General features: G+C 41.1%; 1 long non-coding RNA gene across 1 annotated transcript; it reads right to left on the bottom strand.

The window, feature by feature from the left end:
- Positions 1 to 488: 488 nt before the first annotated feature.
- On the bottom strand, positions 489 to 20,644 carry LOC122172006. The gene is made up of 2 exons (XR_006172147.1): positions 20,112 to 20,644; positions 489 to 1,027 (listed from the first exon to the last, which is right to left on the bottom strand). It is a non-coding gene; the product is annotated as an uncharacterized LOC122172006 (long non-coding RNA).
- Positions 20,645 to 22,456: the final 1,812 nt, after the last annotated feature.

The following is a 22,456-nucleotide window of genomic DNA, read 5'->3' as shown; positions in this document are numbered from 1 at the left end:
ATTTGATCATTGATGTCCTATGAATGTGTGATCAGTGAGGTGTAAGCTGCCATCTTATGCTCAAATGGAGACCTCTGCAAACATACTTTCTGAAAAGAGGTGGCGTTTGGATTTGCTTTTCCATTCAGCTTTGGACAATGAAGAATCACTCAGATTCCTTCTACTAATCAATAAAATGTGATATTCTAGATATAGAAGTTTTCAAATGAAAGTTGCCAAGGAACTGCAGGCATCAAAACAACTTTCTGAATATTTTGCATCGGGAAGCTCAGATTTTCATGCCTAATATGCAAAAAAAATGCTATTTTATCACTTATGTAGGAAGTAGATTTGTGTACAGTACTATGTCAGTCCTTCTCTGAGCAATGAACATTAATACAACTGTCACAGAATGTCACAGAAAGAGAAACCACTGTTACAAAAAAAGCTGAATGCCTGGTAAAGAACATACAGCAGCAATATGATCAAAAGAAAAGACTGAGACTGAGTTGTTTTCTGCCTATCAACAGGTTTAATATGTGTTCTTATGCAATTAATATAGCTGTAGGGGTTTCACCAGGTAATAAACATCAATCTAATAACAACAGGCTACTTCATCATTCAAAACTATTCAACACACAGTCTGAGCCATGGTTCATAGAGTCTAAAACGTGTATTCTCTGTGTTGTTTCATTCATTTTCAGGTACACACCCACTACTTTACCTTGCAAAACAGTCCAGTATGTTAATTTCTTTCACCGAGGAACTTGGCTGATGTAAATTCATGATTTCATGAGGGTGTCAGCAATGCAGGATGAACACAATGAAAAGAAGAATTCTTTCTGGAGACTCAGTGGGGTGGAGGGAAGATGTTTCTGCTCCTTTTGTGAGCAATGTTTCTTTCCAAGCCATACGTTTCCAGGCCATTAGTGTTTCTTTTCCTCGCTTTCTAGGCCATAGTCTCATGACTGCTGCCCTCAGCAAAGACTGGCTGCCATTTACTGTGAGTCAGGCACTCCTGGAACATTTTGTGCTTCATTTAGCTCTTCTGTAAATGGAAATAAATGGAATTAAGTGGTTGTTTATCAAGATGTTTGTCCTTAAAAGAAATTGCCAGACTAACATCAAAGTTTGAAATTAAGCAGCCAAATAGGAGAAATGTTTTCACAAGTTTGAAATCTTAATCTGCATTAGAGTTTAAACCCAAATATCTAGTCTGTCTCCTACTCACTTCATCTCTCCCCTAAAATCTAGAAGCTTCAGCCTCTGAGATACAGAATATCTGAGATACAGAAACCTTTAAAACTTTTTTTGGATCTCTTTGGAGACATCCAAAGAGACAAATGATGTATCTGATGCCTGAACAATTGTTCAGGGGGCTTGTTATTAGTAATTTCTACTCTGACTTAGCAGAATTTTGAAAATGAATTGGAAAAAATCTAGAATTTCATTTCCTACCAATGGTTTTCCATGGGACAGCATTACCATGGGCTAGCCATAATTTCCTACAGGTAACTGCATGTTTTATTCCTTCTTGTCGAGAAGCAAAATGTTCCAGACTCAAGTACCTGACAGATTCCAGAAAGTCCATTCTATGAATCATATCTTGTAGTGTAGATTATAAAATCCAGTTTAGGAAGTGGCATTTTTCCTGATGATCTTCTGAGACAAGTGTTAGAAACACAAGCAAGTGTGAGAGAAGACTTTATTCACCATCACATAAAAAAATAGAGCTGGAAATGGCTTTATATCAAGTTTTCTATGCATTTGCACTTCTCAAATGGCACACATTAAATTTTATTTAACCTAGAATGAAATTTGAAGATGGTGAGAATATCAGAAAGTATTGGCTGAATGAACTGGAGGAACTTCTGGGAACTCTTAACATTATTGGCTGCCTAGTGCACAACACAGCCTTGTCTGTTCATGCAGTAACATCCCATTGCTATTGCTAAATCCCTAAAAAGGATAAACCTTTCTTGGGATGGTGAGGGAATAAGCAATGAATCAGAGATGCAAGCAGTAGGTATTCTATGATAATAACAGTAGTGTGGGTGAAAATACTCCCTGGATCACATCTTTATATAAATTAGATGTGGACTGTGTGGTGAAAAACACAGGTAGAATAGAATCATAGAATCACAGAATGGTTTGGGTTTGAAGAACCCAACTTAAAGAACATCTAGTTCCAATCTCACTGCCATGGGCAGGGCTGCCACTCCCTACATCGTATTGCCCAGAGCTTCATCCAAGCTGGCTTTGAATACCTCCAGGGACAGGGCATCCATAATTTCTCTGGGCAACCTGTTCCAGTGCCTCACCATTCCCTGAGTAAAGAATTTCCTCCTGACATCTAACCTAAATCTTCTCTCTTTTCGTTTAAAAACATTCTCCCTTGTCCTCTCACTATCAGATCATAGGAAAGGTCAGTTTCCCTTTTGTTTATAAGCTCTCTTTAAGTATTGGAAGGTTGCTATTAGGTCTCCCTGGAGCCTTCTCCAGGCTGAACAAGCCCAGCTCCTTTAGCTTTTCTTTGCATGAGAGGTGCTGCAGCCCTTTGATCATCTTTGTGAGCCTCCTCTAGACTCACTCCAAATCCTTCTTGTGCTGGGGTCCTGGGATGGAGGCAGACGGGTCTTCATGAGTGCAGAGTAGAGGGGGACAATCACCTCCCTCTTCTTGCTGGCTATTCCACTTTTGATGCAGATAAGGATACTGTTGACCTTCCAGGCTGCAAGTGTGCACTATTGACTCACATCCAGCTTTTCTTCCACCAGAAACCCTCCAAATCCTTCTGTGTAGGGCTGCTCTCAATGAGTTCTCCCAGTCAGTACACATACCTGGAATAGTCCAACCCAAGTGCAACACTTCACACTTGGCCTTGGGGAACCTCATTATGTTCTCAAGTTTTATGTTATGTTTTCAAGCTTTTCCAGGTCCCTTTGAACGGCATCCCTGCCTTCTGTTACATCAACTGCACCACTCAGCTTGGTGTCATCAGCAAACTTGCTGAGGGTACACTTGTTTCACTGTCAAGGTTGTTGATAAAGATGTTGAAGAGCCCTGATTCCATGACAGACCTCTGATACCACTTGCTACTGGCCTCTGTTTGGATTTGGAGCCATTGACTGCAATTCTCTGGCTGCGGACATCCAGACTAATTCTTAATTTTCCCTAAGTCCAAACATTCCTGAGACATAATTTTGTGGAGTTCTGCTTGCCGGTAGCCAGACTGACAGAGTTACTAGAGAACAGTTTTATTTAAAAGGATAAACAAGTTTCTTCTCTCCAGGAAAACATCCTCCTCCACTTCCAGAGATTTACAACATATTGTGGAAAGTATAATCAGCAGAACTCTATTAAAAACATTTGCCTGAAGTTGCTGAGCAGTAAGATGCACAACATGGCAGGGAGGAGCTTTTAGTTCAGACTGATCAGATGGCCATGGCATAAGATAACACACCCAATCTGTATTTGGTTTGCTTATCAGTAAACTTCCCTGCAACTCAACTCCACATGAATGCAAAACTAAATCTGTAGAGACTCCGTTTTCAAATAGAATCTTCTAGGTCTATCCCAACTGAAAGCAACAGCAGAGTCTCAAGTGACTTTAATTCAGGGTGATTTCACCCTTTGTCTCCTCTCACTACATAGGCCATTGTAAATTAATTTGGTATTTCAAGTATCTCTTGCACCCAAAAATTGTTTTGCTTTCTGGAAGTGAAATGCTAAACTTAGGCTAACCATTTAATCATATGTTTCCAATGCATTCCACCTGAGCACTGTCAAGGCAAGCTTTCCTTCTAATTACAAAGATGAGCTGAAGACCCAGTGATTAAAATAAGATCAGCTTTTCCTTAAATACTGTTGTACTTCAGGAGTGATCAAAGCCAGTAGTTGTTTCCAGAGGTATATTTGCTTACAGCAGATGAGCTTCTCAAGTGAGGAATAGTAAGCCCTATTTTTCTTGCTCAGGTTCAGTCTACTGGGCAACCCTTCTGTTAAAAACCTCTGCCTTCCTTTCACACTAAGGAGGGACTCAGGAAGGCTGAAGGATTTGCCTAAATGCCCCAGGGAAGATTGCATTCTGTCTATAATTTTGTTGTCAGAATAATGCATGTTTTTGTTTTTTGTTTTTTTTTTAATAAGGAAAGGAGATCTCTGTGTTATGATCAGTTAACATGTGTAAAGCACTTTCAAATCCATGGTGAAATAATGTGAAACTACCTACATACATACACGCAGGTGCATACATGTTTATAAAGTGTTTTTTCTTTCCTCCCAATTCCTGCTTCTCTGTGAAGCATCAGCATAGCGTCTCAAAATGAAACTACACCCAGAGTAATTTATTGGATTTGCTGGAAGAACTGCAGTAAACCTGCTAAGAATTACTACTTCGTTTGGGAGGAGCTTGAAAAAAGCTCAAAGTCCAATTGCTGCTCAGGGCACTTGGACAAGCTGTTGCCTCAGATGGAGAACAGCGCACAGCCCACTCTTCAGAATCTGGAAGAGGTGTGAAACAAGGTTCCCTCAGTCATGTCTAAGATATTTGCAGTAACAGAGGGAAATAGCCACTTTCAAGATGCCACGCTTTGTATCCGTTGACAGTAAACTTTAGGATCAACACTGTAACCTACAGTATAGCTTTCCTGTGTGCCAACACGAACACATTTTCTTGCCAACTGCAAAAGAGGGCAGCAAAGTCTGTTTCCAAAGCAAAATGCTGACAGAGAAGCTGCTCATTTAAATATCTATAAAAATGTGGGTTATTTATTGCTTCTGATTCACCATAAGAACATGCAGGGCATATTTGCTCTGTAGGCCACTGAAGCATAATGTCACAGGTTGTTTTTTCCGTGGTAATAAGTGATGACTGTTTGGAGATATCCCATGATGGAGTCATTTTAAATAAGAATGTTCAGCTAATCATGTTCAGATCTGACGTGGATGCTCTTAGCCATCCAAAACAAATGGTGGGCTTGAACCATTTCTTGTGGCCAGGAGACTATGAACTCACTTTGACTCAGTACAGGTGTTGAAATCACTACAGGATTATCCCTGGAGGTGGGTAATCCTTTAAAGGTTCAGAGCTTCGGGTTAGATAAAGATCTAAACATTTGGACGTTTATCTGAAACCTTATCTCAATAATCTTAAGTCCTGGAGGCTGAACACCCATCAGCTGCACATCTAGGAGTAAAACAGTAGCAGGGCCTCTTGTTTCTACAGACTTAAAGCCTGATCCTGACATCTCTGAATAAACAAAACCTTGCATTGATATCAACCCACCTTTGAGTTGGAGCACTGCTAACAGGAAGTTCCCTGTCAAATAGAGGTGATAGCAAACATTATCTGATGGAGGAAAAATGATGTTTTTATCAAAAAATATAGCTTTTTTTTTTTTTCCTTTCCTCATATACAAATCATGCATCTTCCTTGGAAAACTGCTTTTTTTTCAGTGAAAGGCTGCCCACGTGAAAATTGGCAAAATAGCTTTGGTTGAAAAGCAGAATATTTCAGCACCTTGACCCACTTGAAAAAATGGGATCTTCCTAATGAACTGCTATGCTTTTAAACCCATAATAACATTTTACCTCAGATGACTCAGGTTTCCTTCTCCTTTCTGTCCTTCATTCCCCAGAATGTCAGATGACTGCTACTCAGGTGTGGTCTGTCATGAAAGACATAAAGACTGGGAGTGTTAAATGTATGCTGTACTTTGCAACACTACATTATGCCATTGCAGAGATAATTTGATTTTCTACTGTGGTACATCAGGTGTTTCATTTTTTCACCGTTTCACACCTTTCTTGCATTTCAGTGAATGTAAGAACAGTTGTTCTACCTGATGAAAAATCAGCGCGTGGATGCTAAAATTTGTGTAACTCTGTAAATTGTTGTGGGGAAGGGAATTTAAGAAATTATTCCCTTTCCTTCACTGTCATTTGTACAGTGAATGGTCTTCTTCCTTATTCTGCTGTGGGATGTGTCCCATTTCCACCTGGGCCTGAAGTGACAGGGCAAATGGCAATGGGCAGAGCTCCTTCCTCTATCACCACCTCAGTCCTTACCTCAGATGGCCCTCTAGACTCTGGGCTTTCCTATTTAGCATTCTCTTACCTTAAGGAGCATTCCAAAGCTAAACTAAAAAAATCTCACCAAGTAATCGATGTAATATGCAAACAGGAGGCAGAAAAAATAAGGACTGTGCTTCTGCTTGGGAATGCACATAAGCACTTTATCAAGGTCTAGGCCATGTGTCTATGCTGCTGTTTGCAAGCTGAGCCTTTTCCACATTTGGATCACCTTAGGTGGAGAATTAGCTTTGTTTTGCAACATTTTAGAGGCTGGGAAGAAAATTCTTTCCCCTTCCTTTTCCCCTTCCTTTTCCCCATGCTGTGCCAGTTACAGCCCGCAGTTAGCAGGGTAATTCTGCTCAGTCCTGCCTCTCTGGGACCTTTTGCATAGCTGCTGCTTCGCTCATGTAACAACACTCTTGCTTTGAGAAGGAAAGAAATGCACTTTTTTGTTTGTTTTGGCACTCTCAGTAGGGCCATGAGATTAATGGCCTTTAATTAAAGACATGCTAGTAGGATTCTTCTTTGATATGGCAATGTAAAGTTGATACCTGTAGACAAAATGCTGTTCGCAGTTTAACAGAGTAATATTTTCACTTATCCACAGTGCAGTTGGTTTTTGACGTTAAAAAGTGCTTGTGTGAGAATGGGGGGAATTATTTACTCCAAATTATTATATTCTGTAGCTCAAGAGAATCCAACTTCCACTTCTGTGGCAGAAAATTATTGTCATTCTCATGGCGTTTTTCAAGCATCGTTGTGCTTTGGATGACATACTCTTTGTCAAGCTTCCTGTTTAAGCAATACTCTTGTTTCCTCTCGTTAACTACTTTTAATACCTACAGCTGTTCTTTCTCATTAGTGTTCTATACTTCTAACAAAAACGCTCATCTAGCTCATGCAGAAAGACAGTCAGTCCTTTCTGTCTGAATAACAGTCTTGCCACTGAACTGGTCAGGAAAATATTTGCATTTTATCAAATACATTTGCTGCTGGGTGTTGTTGCTCTGAATACCCTGTCCCTTGCAGGGGCCACCTGAAAAGGAGGCGTTATTTTCAGAGATGGGAGGTAGGGGGTTGCTGCAGCATGTGGGGGAGAGAGGAAAAGGAGAACCAAGCGAGACACAACGCGCCTTGTTGGCTCATGGGCTGAATACAAAGGCAGGGTTTGCCCACCTGTTCCCTGTGAGCACTGGTTTCTCCCATCAGAGTCTGTGTGGGATGCAGCAAGTGGGGTTTGCCCCAGGGGGAGTGTGCACCACCCCTCAGAGGCATGCATAACACAACTCCAACACAGTGCGCTCCTCTCTCCCTTCTCTTGTTCACCCTCGGTGCTTTGGGGGAAATTCTTGCGGGATGCTTTCTCTTATTCATTTAATCCCCTCTCATCTTTAAATTCCATTAAATTAGGCCTTATGAAAGCTTCCAGTGATTTATTAATCAAGAATTGTTTTCACAGAGCTAATTTTTGCTTGCAGCCAGTGTTCTCCAGCTATGTCGACACCTGGAATTTTTGGCTGAGGATCCTCACCACTGGTGAGTGGCAATAGGTTTTGCCTATTACCACAGAAGTGCTGACTAAGTTCCAGTAAGTTTTAGCCACCCAGATCTACTGAAGATGATTTAATTGCACTTATCCCACTGAAGGTGTCATTTAAAGCTTAGTTAGTCACTAGACAGCAGGGAGTATCCATTGTCTCTGGTTACAAGTAGACATGAATTATTCTAGAGCAGCTCAGTAGTAGAGAGATGCTGCTCTGGAGCTCCGTAGAGAGGACTTGGGCTTATTTTTCTGAGAAACTTGCAATGAATGTCTAAAAACTCCACAGAGTGAACTCATGTGCACCAGTTTGCTGTAGATATTCGCTTTTACATCTCACCATTCATACGCAAGCAATAAACACGAGTAACAGATGCCAAACAACAAGATGTTGTTGCCTTCCGCAAACAACACTGCCAGCTCACATACTTCCTACGGATTTTTTAAAGATGACACATTTCCCAGTTAAGTTAAAAAGTAATAGTAGCAGAATGGCTGGGCTGTAGTTATTTCCCTGCTAAGATGTGATGAGAATTGCTCAGCTGTGTGTCACAGCAGCAAGCAGCCTTGCAAGCTACACCTCACCTGATGGAAATTTAGGTGACCCAGGTGTTAAGCAGAGCATCATCTACCACTTCCCAAGCAGCCAAAGATTCAGTAACATTAGTGATAGAGCTGTTGCTTTATTTTTGCATTTTAGTGATCCTTGTTTCCTTATTTCAGAGAGGAAAACACATTTTCTAAAACTAATTTATGTAAATGAAGGTAGGTAAGAGGTGCATTCCCAGGTAGGAAACACAGCAGAGGATGCTGTGGAGGGAAGTGGAAGCACAGTGGGCAAGTGGATGGAAGAGTGTCAGAGCCAGTAAGAAGGAGCTGTTAACCAGTTAGAGAAAGTTTTTTAGTTCTGCATTTTAAGCAATACAGCAATTTGTATGAGTAGGAATCCCAGCCAGGCTGATGCTATTCAAAGTATTCCATCTTCCCTCAAAAGGAAAAAAAAAAAACAACAGTACTTTTTTCTGCTATGTCAAGACAAGCAAAAAAGCATTTAAGCCAGCAAACATGCCTGCAATGCAGCCCAGCCTAAAGGCAACAACATGTGGATGGTTTAATAATGCTACCCTAACAAGCTTAATTTCTGTCCTTAAAATAATTTGCGTGATTGGACCTTTGGGTGAAACATACATTATAGAAACACATTATTTCCTAAATTATAAATTCTTTGGGGCAGGAGCTCTGCATTCCCACAGGCTCTTGTTTGCAGAAGCCCTATCTGCACCCTCCCCCTGCTACACATCCCCAGAAATGAGTACCTGCCTGTGTCTTGGCCCACACTTGACAAAAGACAACAGTCTGTATTTCAGCTGTTTAAAAATGCTTTGGTTTTTACTGCTGAAGACAGATTCTTGCAGTTCTTTTACTGACACATTATATGCATATACCAAATATCAGCCAGAGAGCAAGCCCTGACTCAGAAAGTGTGTGCTTCAGCGTCGCCAGGTTTAGCAGACAATAAGAGGCTGCCAGAAAGCAGGATTAACTCTCAGGCTAGGTAAAAAGGAGGGATTAAGTGAAATCCACTGCTATTACTACATGATCTGTGAACATGAATGTGGAACAAAACATTACATGCTAACCTAAGAAACTAAATGGATGCAGAAGCTTATGGGGAAACTGCTCAGCATCACCAGACAAGGTGAGCTGTGTAGCACCCTCGACTCTTGAAAATCATATTGCTGTTATCATTAAGGGAACCATTCCACTTTTTTTTTCTTTTTTTTTGTCCCCAGAGCCTACATGGTGCTGCACTGCTGCAGAAACCTTAATCCCATAGGTTACTCAAGGCATTTCCAGTTTCAGAGTTTGAAATACTACTGTATTTTTCCATGTGAGGGAAGACCACCACTAGCTGACCAGGGCAAGGAGCCTAAAGACCACCTGGATTACTTCCTTCATCTGTTAGTGAATTAGGCATTTGATCAGAAAAGCCACAGACCCTGCATTGCAGAAACTCATGGAAGAGGCACAACTGGCCATGCTTGCCTTTCCCAGGTTGCCAGGTCACCTTCCAGTAGACCTGTTGACAGTTGACCTGTTGACAGTTCTACAGCACCACTGCCAACCAATGGCAGTGCACTGGTGAACTTGGAGTCATTTTTCTGGTTCAGGAGTGAGGTCTCCTAAAGCTCCTTGGTGATCTCCATCCTAATTTCTGCAAAGGTCCTGGAAGTCACAGGGCTCAGTTCACTCGAATGGCAAGCAGTTTGGTTTTCTCTCGGATCACTTGCTACCAACTACTTAAAAAAAAAACAAAAAAACCACAACCCCCCCCCCTACAATTCAGCTCTTATCTGCTGAACTCTGCATATGCGAATTTTGTTTCCTGTTATTGCAGCAACAGTAGGATGGAGAAACGCTCTTGATTTCCTTTTTCAGAAAAGTTTTCTTTTCTAAACAATTGGTATTAAGCAGAACAAAACAACCAAGCAACAGCCTGCTTATTTCACAAATTTCCAGTAATGTTAGAGCTCTGTACATTGTTTCAGCTCTTGCCAAGATGAAATTTGGTTACATTACTGTTAATCAGTGTTATATTTGTCTAAGAGACTTCCACTACAGACTTTCTGGATCTTTAGAGACTGGCCCTGCTCTCAATTGGAAGAGTGGGCTCTCAGCATTAGTGCTAAGACCTTCTGTAGGGTTTTCATCAGGCTTCTACAAAAATAGTTGTGATCATAATGTGCTTGTTCACATGGGTATGCATCTGTACTTGCCAGCAGAGATACAGGTGTGGCCTTCTCTAGTAGCTCTTGAACCCTCTGACCAATCTCAACCAGCCTGATAGAAGGGCATAGGTTACAAGGATTGTTAAAGTCTTGCAATTAGCGAACAGGAGGCAGACTACAGAAAATGGCCACTCAAGGGAAAGAGTGCAGGGTGACCATCCAACAAAGCGCATGTGAACAAGCAAGAAAAGCCACATTCAGGGCTTGCCATGAGCTGCTTGCTCATTGGCAGTTTGTAGCAAGGCCAAACAGCTTTTCTGAATGACTGGAGCAGGCTGAAGCAGGACAAACTAGTAGTATAATCAAAAGCAATGTAATCAGCATCAACATGCTTGCTCATATACCTATTTGGATGGTTAGGAATTGGATTATCCTGTAAGACCATAAGAGCACAATCTATATTGTGCCTGTGTAACGCATTAGCCAATATAAGTTTGGTTAAGGAAGTCGTGTTAATTCAAGGATCTTACAACTAATGGTTGTGAAGAAGGTTCCAGTCTTGTCTTTGATTAATCCCTCTGTGCCATATACTAGATATTCATTGATTTCTGGGGGAACATAAAGCGCTTGTTTATCCACAAAAGCCCCAAGCAACTCAAGGGTGTTTTCTTGCTGCATGATTTTAATTAGGACAGATGAGATCAGTGGAGGCAGTAAAGAAACACCCCCTCCTTACACAGCAGAGACTCTTCAGGCAGTCCCAGTCTTGTGTCTCCTGAAGCCTTTGGAAGAGAGTACAATTTCCATATCTTCCCATAGTGCCTAAATTACAGCTCACCTTCCTGGACCATGAGCTGTTACAAGACTGGAGAATGGAGGAGTGGAGATTAAATCTAAAAATGACCACTGACACCATGCACAATATGCCTGAACCAGCTCTTTTTTTCCCTTTTGGAATCTGGATCAGATTGCACTTTCTGCAGCTGGAAGTCAATGAGAGGCAGGCCCTAAAGTGATGCTGCCCACAACAGCCCAGTCTTCAAGGCAAGTCTATGAATTATTGGAGCGCTAACTAACATTGTGACAGATACTGTAATCAGTATCTTTTCTACAATAAAACAATGTACACATTTCATGGTGCGCTCATCAAAATTAACTTTTCAGCTAGAATCTTATCAGTAGAATATAAAGCAGCGGGTTTGTTTATGTTTTTCATTGTTCATTTCAAGGAATTCTCCATTTGTTTCTTACAAATTAATATCTTGCATCACGTCTTACTCTGATGGCTTATTTTACATTTGAGGAATGCAAAACAATTGCACAATAAATCACAGGAGGAATGTACATGAGGGTTATTTGTCATGCTTATAAATAAATGAACTTTAGCAATAGCTGATAAACAGAAGATTATGGACAATTCCAGCATGGTTTCAAAAAAGATCGGAGCATGACTTAAGTCCTTAATTAGCAAGCTTCTTTATATTGTTCCATAACCTGGAAACACTGTAAGAGAAGTGGCCAACTTCTCATGCAAGCTGGCAGTTGGCCACCAGGAATAAGCTATAAAGCCCTATTTGTTCTGTGCCTCTCAGTTCTGACACAAATGAAGGCATTCAGCACCTATGAAAATAGGTAAATCTAGGAAGAAATATCATCCTACAGGTGCTTAGATCTTAAAAACTCAGCTTTGGCTACTAAGATTGAACTAGAGAATCAAATTTGGCCCTGAGTGTTCTTTCATGGCTGAAAGATGGAGGACATTTTGATCTGCACTGAAAACTCTTCTGATGAACTGTTTGCATGCTCAACTCTAGTGTACCTTTGTCATTCAGCACAATGCAGTTGAATGTCCCACTGAACAGGATTATCTATTTGTTTAAATGCTTCCTGAACCAAAGATGGAGCAAGAAGGTTTATCTAGCCTTCAATTTGCCAGTGGAAATATTTGAGAGGCTCAGATTTTTATGGGCTAAGATTGTTTTTATTAGAACTTGTCATATACATGAAAATTGTACTTAAAACTTAAGTGTCTTAAAACTTAAGCAGACCTCAGTTCTGTGGTATAAGCATATTCCCAATTACTGCTGCTTTCACTTAGGGAAGTTTAAACTAGACCCCTTTGAAATTCTAGATTTGGTCCAGCTCAGAGAGAAAGGAAAAGGATAAAAGGATAGCTTTCACTAGAAAGGCCTATTTCTTCAAAATACGTCTGAGACCATGTGCATCTTTCTGAGTTCAGTTCAGGACCAAGACTTGGGAACATGGCATATTAATACAATTTTAGAAATGGAAACATACATATTTTTGAAATGCAATGATGGGAGGAGCAGTAATTTCAATATACCAATCTTAGTAGCAGATTTCTGAAGTGTAATTACCAGCAGTTTCAAAGTAGCTACCATTATGATAACAGGATGCAATTAATTCAGATAAATCTTTATCCGTCGAGATAAAGTGCAACAGAAGGCAAAGAAAAGCACTTGGATATGCGTGCCTTTGTGTCAATAGCTTTGCCATAACAAATAGAGCTAGCATTGCTCTTCAGACTCTGGTATCCGCATTGCTGCTGTCTGCCAAAAATGCTTGTGAGCAGTACACTGCTCTTATTGTCTATTGTTATTATCTAGACGTCTATCTTGGGAACAGCTGAAGAGTCCTTCAGTTCTGTGTCAGAGGGTGTGGTGCGATGCTGGGGTTGGGCTGACAGAAGCTCTGCAGGAGAGTGGGTCCACACCAGCCCACCTCCCCTCCCTGCTGGCACATGGCTGATATGCCGATAAGGCAGTTCAAGCCAGCAGGAAACTAACTCAGGGAGGAGGAAAACAGCCCATGGCCGGGGCAGAGGGCTGAACAATCTATGCAAACAGGCACGTGTTGGAGCTGGTGCAGGGACGGGGAGGGATGGGGACAGACATCCTCCGCAGGGTGCGACTCTGGCCTCACTCGGCTGTCTGACACACCCTCAGCTTCTAGGAACAGGAATATGACAACAGCTTCTTAATGTTTTGTCCTCCAGTCTTTGGAAGTACAGTATGTATGGGCATTGGTGTGCCATGCACAGGGAGAATATCAAGCTTGGAGCTCAAAGACATCAGATGATTAAATTTGCCAGAAGACGGTACTATTATAGCTTCAGAAGCAGACGAATCCAGATCCAGAATCAGCTGTTTTCCTCCTTTTTTCTTATCCATTACATTGAATAATTTGCTGAACAGAAGATACTTTCAGAGATCAACACTGAGCCATGAACTTGAGCCACAGTCACTCCTAATACCCAATCAGTAGCACTAACAGCAAGCTACAACACCCATTGCAAACTCTGAATGCTGAAGAGACCAAGTAGTCAAAGTCTGCACATTTGCTCCAAGTCTTTGCTTGGCATGCATGTTCACCTCAAAGGGTGAGGTGATCTCTCCCATTTGCTGTGGGAGAGATTAGAACAGACCAAGGTACAGGGCTGCAGGAGCTTGCCTGGTACAGGTGTGCTTCAGGTCTCCCAGACATCCTCATATAGCAGGAGTGGCCTTGCACCTCTAGGCAGCCATTAGCCCCATGCCAGACTCTTCAGGAGAAAGCTTCCAAGGAGCACTCCCACGGCCACTTTTGTACAGACAGGCAAGTATGAAAACTATGAGCCCAAGGGGGTTTCCTGATCCATAGAGTGGCTTAGATTAAAAGCATCCTTTGAAAATAATCTGGTTTAACCCACTACCTTGTGAGCAGGGACATCTTTTAGTAGGTCAAGTTGCTCAAAGCCCCGTCCAATGAGACTGAGTATTTCTGGAGACGGAACATTCACATTTCCTCTGGACAACCTGTTCCAGTGTCTGACCACCCTCACAGTGTAGCCTTTCATCCTTACATCTAATCTAAATGCACTCTCAATTCAAAACCACTGACACATCCTGTCACTTCAGGCCTTGGTAAAGGGTGTATCCATCTGTCTGATATGTTCTCCTTGTATATTGGAAATCTGCTCTCAGCTCTCCCCAGAGACTTCCCTTTTTTGTGGCCCTCCTCTGGACCTGCTCCAACAGCTCCATGTCCTTTTTGTTGTTAGAGTTCCCAGACCTGGATGCAGTACTGCAGATCGGGGCATCACACAAGTGGAGCAGAGGGGGAAGTCACCTCCCTTGTCCTGCTGGTCACACTGCTTTGATACAGCCCAGGATATGGTTAGCTTTCCAGGCTGCAAGTGTACATTTGCTCATGTCCAATTTTTAATACACCGTACCCTAGTCCTTCTCTGTAGAGCTACTCTCAATCCATGACACAGTCTATGACTGGGAGTTGTCCCAGCCCAGGTGTAGGACCTTGCACTTTGCCTTGTTGAAACATGGCAACATGCCAAACAACTGCTCCCAGTCCTTTTCAGGGAAGATTTGCAGAGCAAGACGCAGCTTGGTGGAGAGGAAAGCCTCTGTGCTGCTGAAATAACACAGGCAGGTGCAGATCATGCCACTGCAGAACACCTGGCAATTGTCAAAATAGCAGAAACTAGTCAATTAGTGTTGATAGTTCATTACAGAACATGTTTTACTTTATGACTATTAAATCTTTAATCCTCTACTAGCATATTTTTCTCTCCCTTCACATAAACAGCTTCTGGTTCCCAGGAATGAAGCAGGGTTTTTTCATACAGTCAACCACAGCCCAGAAGAGCCACTGAAAGGAGAGTAAGCACTGAGGCATCCTCTTTGCTTTGTTGTTCCTCTCATTTTCTCTTGATAGATCTTGAATTTTCATTACCAGCAGGCTCCGAAAGTGTCTGTGAAAATAAAGGAAAGAGCCTGGGAGGCAGGGGGAATTCTTAGGGTTGGGTATGGATTACAGGCACCTTCTCCCTCCTGCCTCCATCAGTGACACGTCATGGTGGTAAACAGAGCCTTCCCCAGGGAAGTGTTACTCAGTGCAGCCCAAGGCTATTCCTCACAGCACCATCCATCCAGGCTGCACATTGCTGGGCTGCTTCATGCAGGGAAGGTTCTGAGCACTTAACATCTGCATCCTCACAAGAAAGCTTAGCAGGAAATATGCATATAAATAACAAACACATAAAGATTTGGTTTTTGCACCCTGCAGATTGCAATGCTTTCCTCCAGACAGTCAATGTAGTACCCTGAAATCTCATCTGCAAGGCCTTGGTGTATTGAGGTAACAGAGAAGTCTGCAAAGAGCAATCCTATATCTATAGTCCTGAGGAGACACTTGTGCTGAGGATTGGTAGTTGTTCATTCTTTGCATGCAATTTTCTTTATTTACAGGACATTCCTAGAGAGCAAGATAACACAGGCTAAATTGGACCATCCAAGTGTTCTGCTACTATTTCTGCAAATCCTGTTGTAGTGCAAGGATAATAGATTGGTTCCTCACACATCACAGCATCACTAAAAACAGAAACAAAGGCTCATCCATCAGTGAGGTTGTTTCAGTTGTCTCAGCAACATCAGAAAGACCCGCTCCTGGATCCAGCTATTAGCCAATGTACTTGCACAGTACTGCTGCCCATTTACTGTTGTTTGGGTCAGAATAACAATTACAAGAGGGAAGGAAGACTTCTTGTCTCAGAGGACATACTAGGTCTTCTGTAGCAGAAGAAACTATAGCAGAACAGCCTTTTACATTGAGAGCTAGATGTTTGTCCTTCTAGGCACATGCCAGGTGATTCATGCGTATCATTATGGGAACACCTAGCAACTTCAGAATGGGATTAAGTGATATTGCATATCCTCCTGTATACATTAAACTATGATTAATCACTAAACTTGTACATAACACTTTCTAACTCTTGTACTTTCCCCTCCAAAGCGCTTTGTTGCAGGAGGTGCCAGAAACCAGCCAGAATACCAGCACAAGTTTCTAGGCCTCATATTTGTGTGTATGCAGTAAACATAACTCCTTGTGGTTTCTTCTTTGCTGCATAAAGAGCAAAAGACTTGAAATATGTGACTAATTACAATGTTTTGCAGAACTTGAAATTTGCTTCATCAGATGGACAGGGATCACAGTCAGGGAAAGCACAAAGTGAAATGGGGACTTCACGCTTTGTTATGTGCTCTGCTCCAGGAAGGACAACAAGCCCTGCCATCAGTGGTGCAGACAAACAAATCTTTTTACCTACCTTTAACCTAGGAGTTTGTTTGCCTTGGGTTTGTCTCTGACTGAAAAACTCAACAGGTGGGTTTGTCTACCTACTCGTTAGCTATACCTCCTTGTGCAAAGACCCATCTTCCTCCATCACACTCCACACAGTATTAGCAGCGTCACAGTCAGAAAACAGCAGTATCTCAGCTATCAACCTCACAAAGTTAATGCTTGTAGAATTCAGGCTTAATACAAATAGCCTGTACATTCTTCATCCAGCAAAATCTGTGAAAGCAGGCTTGAAAGAAATACACATTGGCTACAACGGCCTGTTTAAAATCCAAATTAAAGTGAGTACTCAGAGAAAATATTTTGTAGCATACACCCAAATTTATGACACAACAACAATAATAGTAATACCACCTAACTTTCATCAGTAGATCTCAAAAGCGTTTTATGAAGAGATTAAGCATCCTTACAGCAGCTACTTCGCAATAGGCACGTTCAGCTGCTGACAATATTTAAATTACTGAAACAGATTAAGTGATATTATTAACTAATCACCTGCCAAGCCTTTCACATCAAGTTGCTACCTGGAGCAAAATATCATGCTTAATTTTGGAACAATTGAAGTTACGGTTTATAAGGGCAACTGCAAGCATAAACAGTAAGTCTGACAGCACAAATGAGTCTGCATGGCCTCATTTCAGTTTTGCCAGCTGTACATGCAGCATCTTTTCAGTCGTACAGATGGTCTTCTGCAGAAGTCAGCGGAGGTGCAGGGAATGGAAGCATCTTGGGGAAAAACCTATGCTTCGAATCATCTTCAGAAAGATAATCTGAATGAATCTGTCCAGTATTGACAAGTTTAAATTAACAGAATCTGAATACCTCAGTGCTGGCAGGGGAAATAGTGCTTCAGTGGATTTGCCTGATGGAGATGGGAAGACATAGGCCTACTCACAAGATGAAAAGCTACTTTCTTCTTCCATACTGTTGCCGAATTTTGTTATGGTGCAATATCAGGCTATACTAGGTGGTAGATAGTGCATTAGATATGCACAGCGGGTGGTAGATGTATATTAAGATACTGTGTGAAGCAATAACGTTTCCTAAACTTTCTCTTTCTTCTACCTAACACACAATGTAAAAAGAATGAAAACTACCCACAGGTTAGTGATGGGTAGATTTGAAAGGTCTGTATGCACTTGGAGATGTTTTGACTACGTAGCAAGTAAATAGTCTTACTGGCTGTCATGGTCCTACTAAGTCATACAATGTTTATGGACTTATATTTCATTTTAAAAAAATTAAATATTATTTTTAAAGTGTTAATTATACAAAACAAAAATAAAATACGTCTTACCCTCGCAGTGATGCAAAGCTTAAAAATATGGCCAAGGTATGTTTTTAAAAGCTCAGAGCCTAAGGGATATATAAAATGTCTCAAGCTGCCTTCAAAAGGATAAAATACAGCCTGCAGTATCTACAGCTTTCAGTATAGTGTACCTACTTCTTCTTTGAGATGATCAAGTGTTCAAGATCACAAAATTTGGATGTTCCAAAAACTAGGGCAGTCCTCTACTGAGGCTCCAAGAAGCAGAGGGAGGCGTTGTAGGACAGGTTACTCCACGACTAACTCAGTTTGGTGGCAGAAAACAGGCAATGCCAATAGATATTTTGCACCTGGACAAGAGAAAACCAGTCATAAAATAAAATAATTGATGGAACGAAAGGCAACCCTACAAAACACAGACTCTAGGATGCCTCTGTCACAGAATGGACTTGACTTCACATAGTTATTGCAGGTGTATTTGTGACAAGTCTTTATTTTGAAATGACTTTAGATCTCTGAAAATGAGAATATAGGTATGCAACAGGCATCTTTGAGATAGAGGAAGCTGACTGCAGAGCAGTATAATGCTTCCCCACTTCCAATTCCTATATTGCAATTAAAAAAAAGAGCAAAGAAACTTGGTTTTAGAAGTTCATGGATCTTTCCCTTTTTGCAGCTCATGTTCAGCTCACGTTTTGTCAAATCTTGCAAAACAGTTGCAGCAGTTTTCACATGAGCACATTGCAGTGGAATCAGGTTATACTCTGTTTTCCCTCATACCTCAGCTGTAGGTGGGGCCTTTGTGTAAGTGCCAGGACGAGTCAAGCAATGACTGTCAGGTAACCTCAGAATGTAATTAAAATGAACACTGAAATAAAACATATCTGAACAAGAAGTTTTAAAAGCTTAAGAGTGATGGCAGTTGCCAGCAAGCTAGATTTTAACAAAGGAGTAAAAATCTCACCACAATAGACAGGAAGATGATGATATTCTAGAAAACAACTTTGGGTTTAACTGTATAGCAGAATGTTACGAGGGATTGTCCTTACATCTTAAAGTTCTCTTATGGTCCCTAAAACACACAGCACAGCACGCAAAGCTTTGCTCAGGGAAACCTGCATTTTCAATTTAGCAGGAACCAAATAACTGCACCAGATCTTTGTAAAACAGAGATGACTGCACTCATCAGCTTCTGCATGCAGGCACCTGCCTGCGGGCCTGTAAGTGAGATTGTAAAGAGGGCCATGACACATGTTAGTACAAGGCTACCAGCAATCATTTCCATTAACAGAACACTACGATAACTGCTATATCTGCAACTCCCATTCTTGGACACGTCTCCTCAGTTTTCCATTCACAGCTCAAGAAAAGCAACTCTACCATCTTCATCCCAGCCCACGCCAACTAAAACACCTTGGTCACTAGAGATGCACCACCAACTTTTTTGATACATCAGGGACTGAGGCAAGGCTTTCCTATTCCTAAGAGGCACAGCACACAGCCTCTAAGGGAGCTGTGAGGCATCACTTGCTTCCAATGTGTCCCACCACAAGCTAGTCTACCCTACACTTCCAGGCAGAGCTGCTCTCTGTAAACACTGCTAGTTAGTCTATTACCAGAGGCTGTAACCAGAGATACCTACCAGCAGACATGCTTATATGGAGTCTTTAGTGCAGAATGACACAAGTCCCCTGTGCTGAGTGCTTTAGCCCCACAGGGGCTAAATTTGCTACTCCTAGTCATTATTTTGCAGTTGAACTTAAACATGCACTTGGTAATTCCCAGCCTACCTAATTGATTTTACTTTGCTCTCTTCTAGAATATTTTGATAAATTGCTGGATTCTGCAGTGGGATTCTTCTTTGGATTTTACCACAGTTATTTTCTTTGCAACTTCTTTGTCTGCAGCTCATTCAGAAGAGTGTAATTCTAATGTTTGACATTCAACCATCAAAATATTTAAATCAGAAGCCTGGGACCAATGGCATGTTTGTGTTTCCCAGGACATCAGCCTAAGTCTTGCCCTAATATTACTGCATGATCATAATATGCTTTAATATTTAGATACCATCCTCCATGTCAGAGGATTTCCATACCCCTACTGGAAGGAGACAATTTCATTATCAGCATTTTTAGAACAGGAATCCCTCCCTGTTTGATGCACAAAAGTACAATGACTTGCCTTTGCGTCAGGCTGATAGCAGAGCTAAAAGAAGAGCTCTGATTTCATGTCTCCAATCTAGCATCCTGGCTAAAAGAAGCACCAGTTAGTTGTATCCTAATACCTCTGCATATAACATTTACTTTACTGGTTTCTATTTTCCAACAAAATCAGACTGGGCTATTTTTGGCTAATACACGATACTTACTTAGGATCCTCTGACGTGGTGTCCACTTCTGCCTGTGGACTCAGATTCAACGAGAGTACACACTCAGTGCAGATGCATACAAACAAGTGGTTTTGGTGAAAAACGTCCCATTGCAGGATAAGTCCATTTTGCTAAGTGAAAGGCTGGGAAGCGATCTGTCTTTCTAGGTCTGATTTATTTCTATTACCACATGTTATCTCAAAGAAGAAAAAGCCAAATGCTTAGTGAAGTCGTCCTCGTCAGCGTTTATTGCAGAGCTGCTTCTGCCACACTGGCTTCACATCTTGAGTTCTTGTATGCAAAACAAAAGCAGTGGAACAGTCCAGCTTGATTGAAGCAGAAATTTTGCCCTCAGATCTGATCCTAATCCCTTTTGGGATCGCTTTAATGCTATCAAGGCTTCCATGTCAGCTTTCTCCAAAGAACAGCTTAGGGTGACCTCCAAATGCAGAAGCATGTCTGAAAATACAAGGAGGAAAAGAAGGAAACTCTGTAAAAGAAAAATTATCAGACATTTTGCTTTGATCTTACTGTATTGTTTTGATTTTTTTTCTTTTCTTAAAGTTCAAGTATTTTCTAGCCTGTAGCTATGCTAGCAAAAGGAATGTGTTAACACGCCCTTCTGCTTGTTGATGATAACTATATTAAGATAGGCTTTAGATCAAAAAGCAGATGGAAAAACAGAGGTATAGTTTACAAACTTTATTAAGGAAGAAAAGTCTAACTTAAAGATACCTTGTAAACTTTTATCACTACTGTTAATTATTAAAGCACATGGACTAATTTTGCATCTGCTGTTGGAAGGAGTTGATAAGGGCACCTCTGAAGAACTGCAAGTATCTTGCCTGCCTATTGATTTTGACTTCACCACCCCCAGGTAGTTTGGTTTCTCTATGCAATAAAGACAACCAGCTTGTAGTAAAATGCCAGGATGGGTCTGGCTTTGCATGCAAACAAAGCCCAAAGAGAAGCAATTTTTGCTGAGAATGTTTCTCACACTGAAAATGCTAATTTGCTGGTATAAGCTTTAAATTGGAGCTGTACAAAACCCAAAGAGAATTGCTGTGAGGTAAATGACATAAGGGGGTGCAGGAGTAAATAAATACCTTGGTTAGATGTATTCAAACACAGTAGGCAGTATTTTCGCCTCTCCTCCTCCTCCCTCCAGGAGACAGTGAGAGGCAAATTACATTACAAACCTGTTAAGAACTGCAAATATTAAATGAATTACAAAAAAATCATTACAAGCAAGCTTTATCTTCTTCAAGCAAAAAGGAGACCGAGAACCTCTCAGTTCATTTAGTGAAATGGCTTGCTTGGTGCTGAGCCTTGCCAGCCCTCTATGCTTGTGAAGTCCAAAGGCCTGAAGGACCACTAAGATTTTTGGAAAGTGGCAAAGTACAGCAGGTCTAGTGGCAATAGCCACTAGAGGGCACAATTTTTCAAAATTTGGGGTGCCCATAGCACTCAATAAAATCAATTAACTGGTGTTGTGGACAGAGTAAGTTAGAGAACACCTACGCCTCTCAAGTCATGTTTGTTCAAGACCTAATGCAGGTAATATATGTCTTGACGCTACCACAAATGCTGTTCCTATGTAATTACAGACAGAATTACACCACAGAAGACTCAAATCCTATAGTAAGAGCCTTCTTTGGAGTACAGAAATGCAGATTTTCATCTCTCATTTGCTTTGTGTTTTGTTGTTTTTTTGTTTGGTTTGTTTTTTGTTTTTTTTTTTTTTTAGTTGAGCTTCCAGTAGACATCAAAGGTAATAGACCACCTTTCTCATTATTCCTCCATATATGAGTGCAAACATGTACACTCAATTCTTGTAACTCAAATACAGCCCCTCACAGGTCTCTTAGTTTGGTTGACGAGATACGATTTAGCAGGCACCTTTCCTCTGCTACCTTTGCCTTAATAGCATTGCTACCTTCTTTCTGCAGTTTGCTTTTTCAGTCAAAGAGAAATAGATATATTCAGTTTGCCTGTTTGTTCAGATTTAGTTTTAGAAAATCCATCACTTCCTTTCTCATCAGCTATAGCTGGATCATCCAACCTTATTCCCATAAAACACAGGTCTTATATAAAATAGAATCCTGTCTCACCAACTCAATGGATGTGAGGTTTAATATACTGTCAGCTTGAGAAAAAAAGATAAGTCTAATTAACAAGAGGCTAGTAACACAATTCTGCAGTTTGAGATCATGGTCAGAATTTACTGAGTGCCTTTCTTTAGTAAGATCCTTTTAGTTAGTAGTGTCAGTTGTGGCAGTGCAGTCACAACCAGGAGAGCATTTGACATGCATGGAACAACTTTTTTTCTGACCTAAAGCACTTTA

The sequence above is a fragment of the Centrocercus urophasianus genome, unplaced genomic scaffold (assembly GCF_019232065.1).
Source record: "Centrocercus urophasianus isolate 14NV4802_14NV808 unplaced genomic scaffold, USGS_Curo_1.0 seq_11, whole genome shotgun sequence".
Taxonomy (NCBI): domain Eukaryota; kingdom Metazoa; phylum Chordata; class Aves; order Galliformes; family Phasianidae; genus Centrocercus; species Centrocercus urophasianus.
The sequence above is the reverse complement of the archived record's forward strand: the minus strand, read 5'-3'. Positions and strand labels throughout refer to the sequence as shown.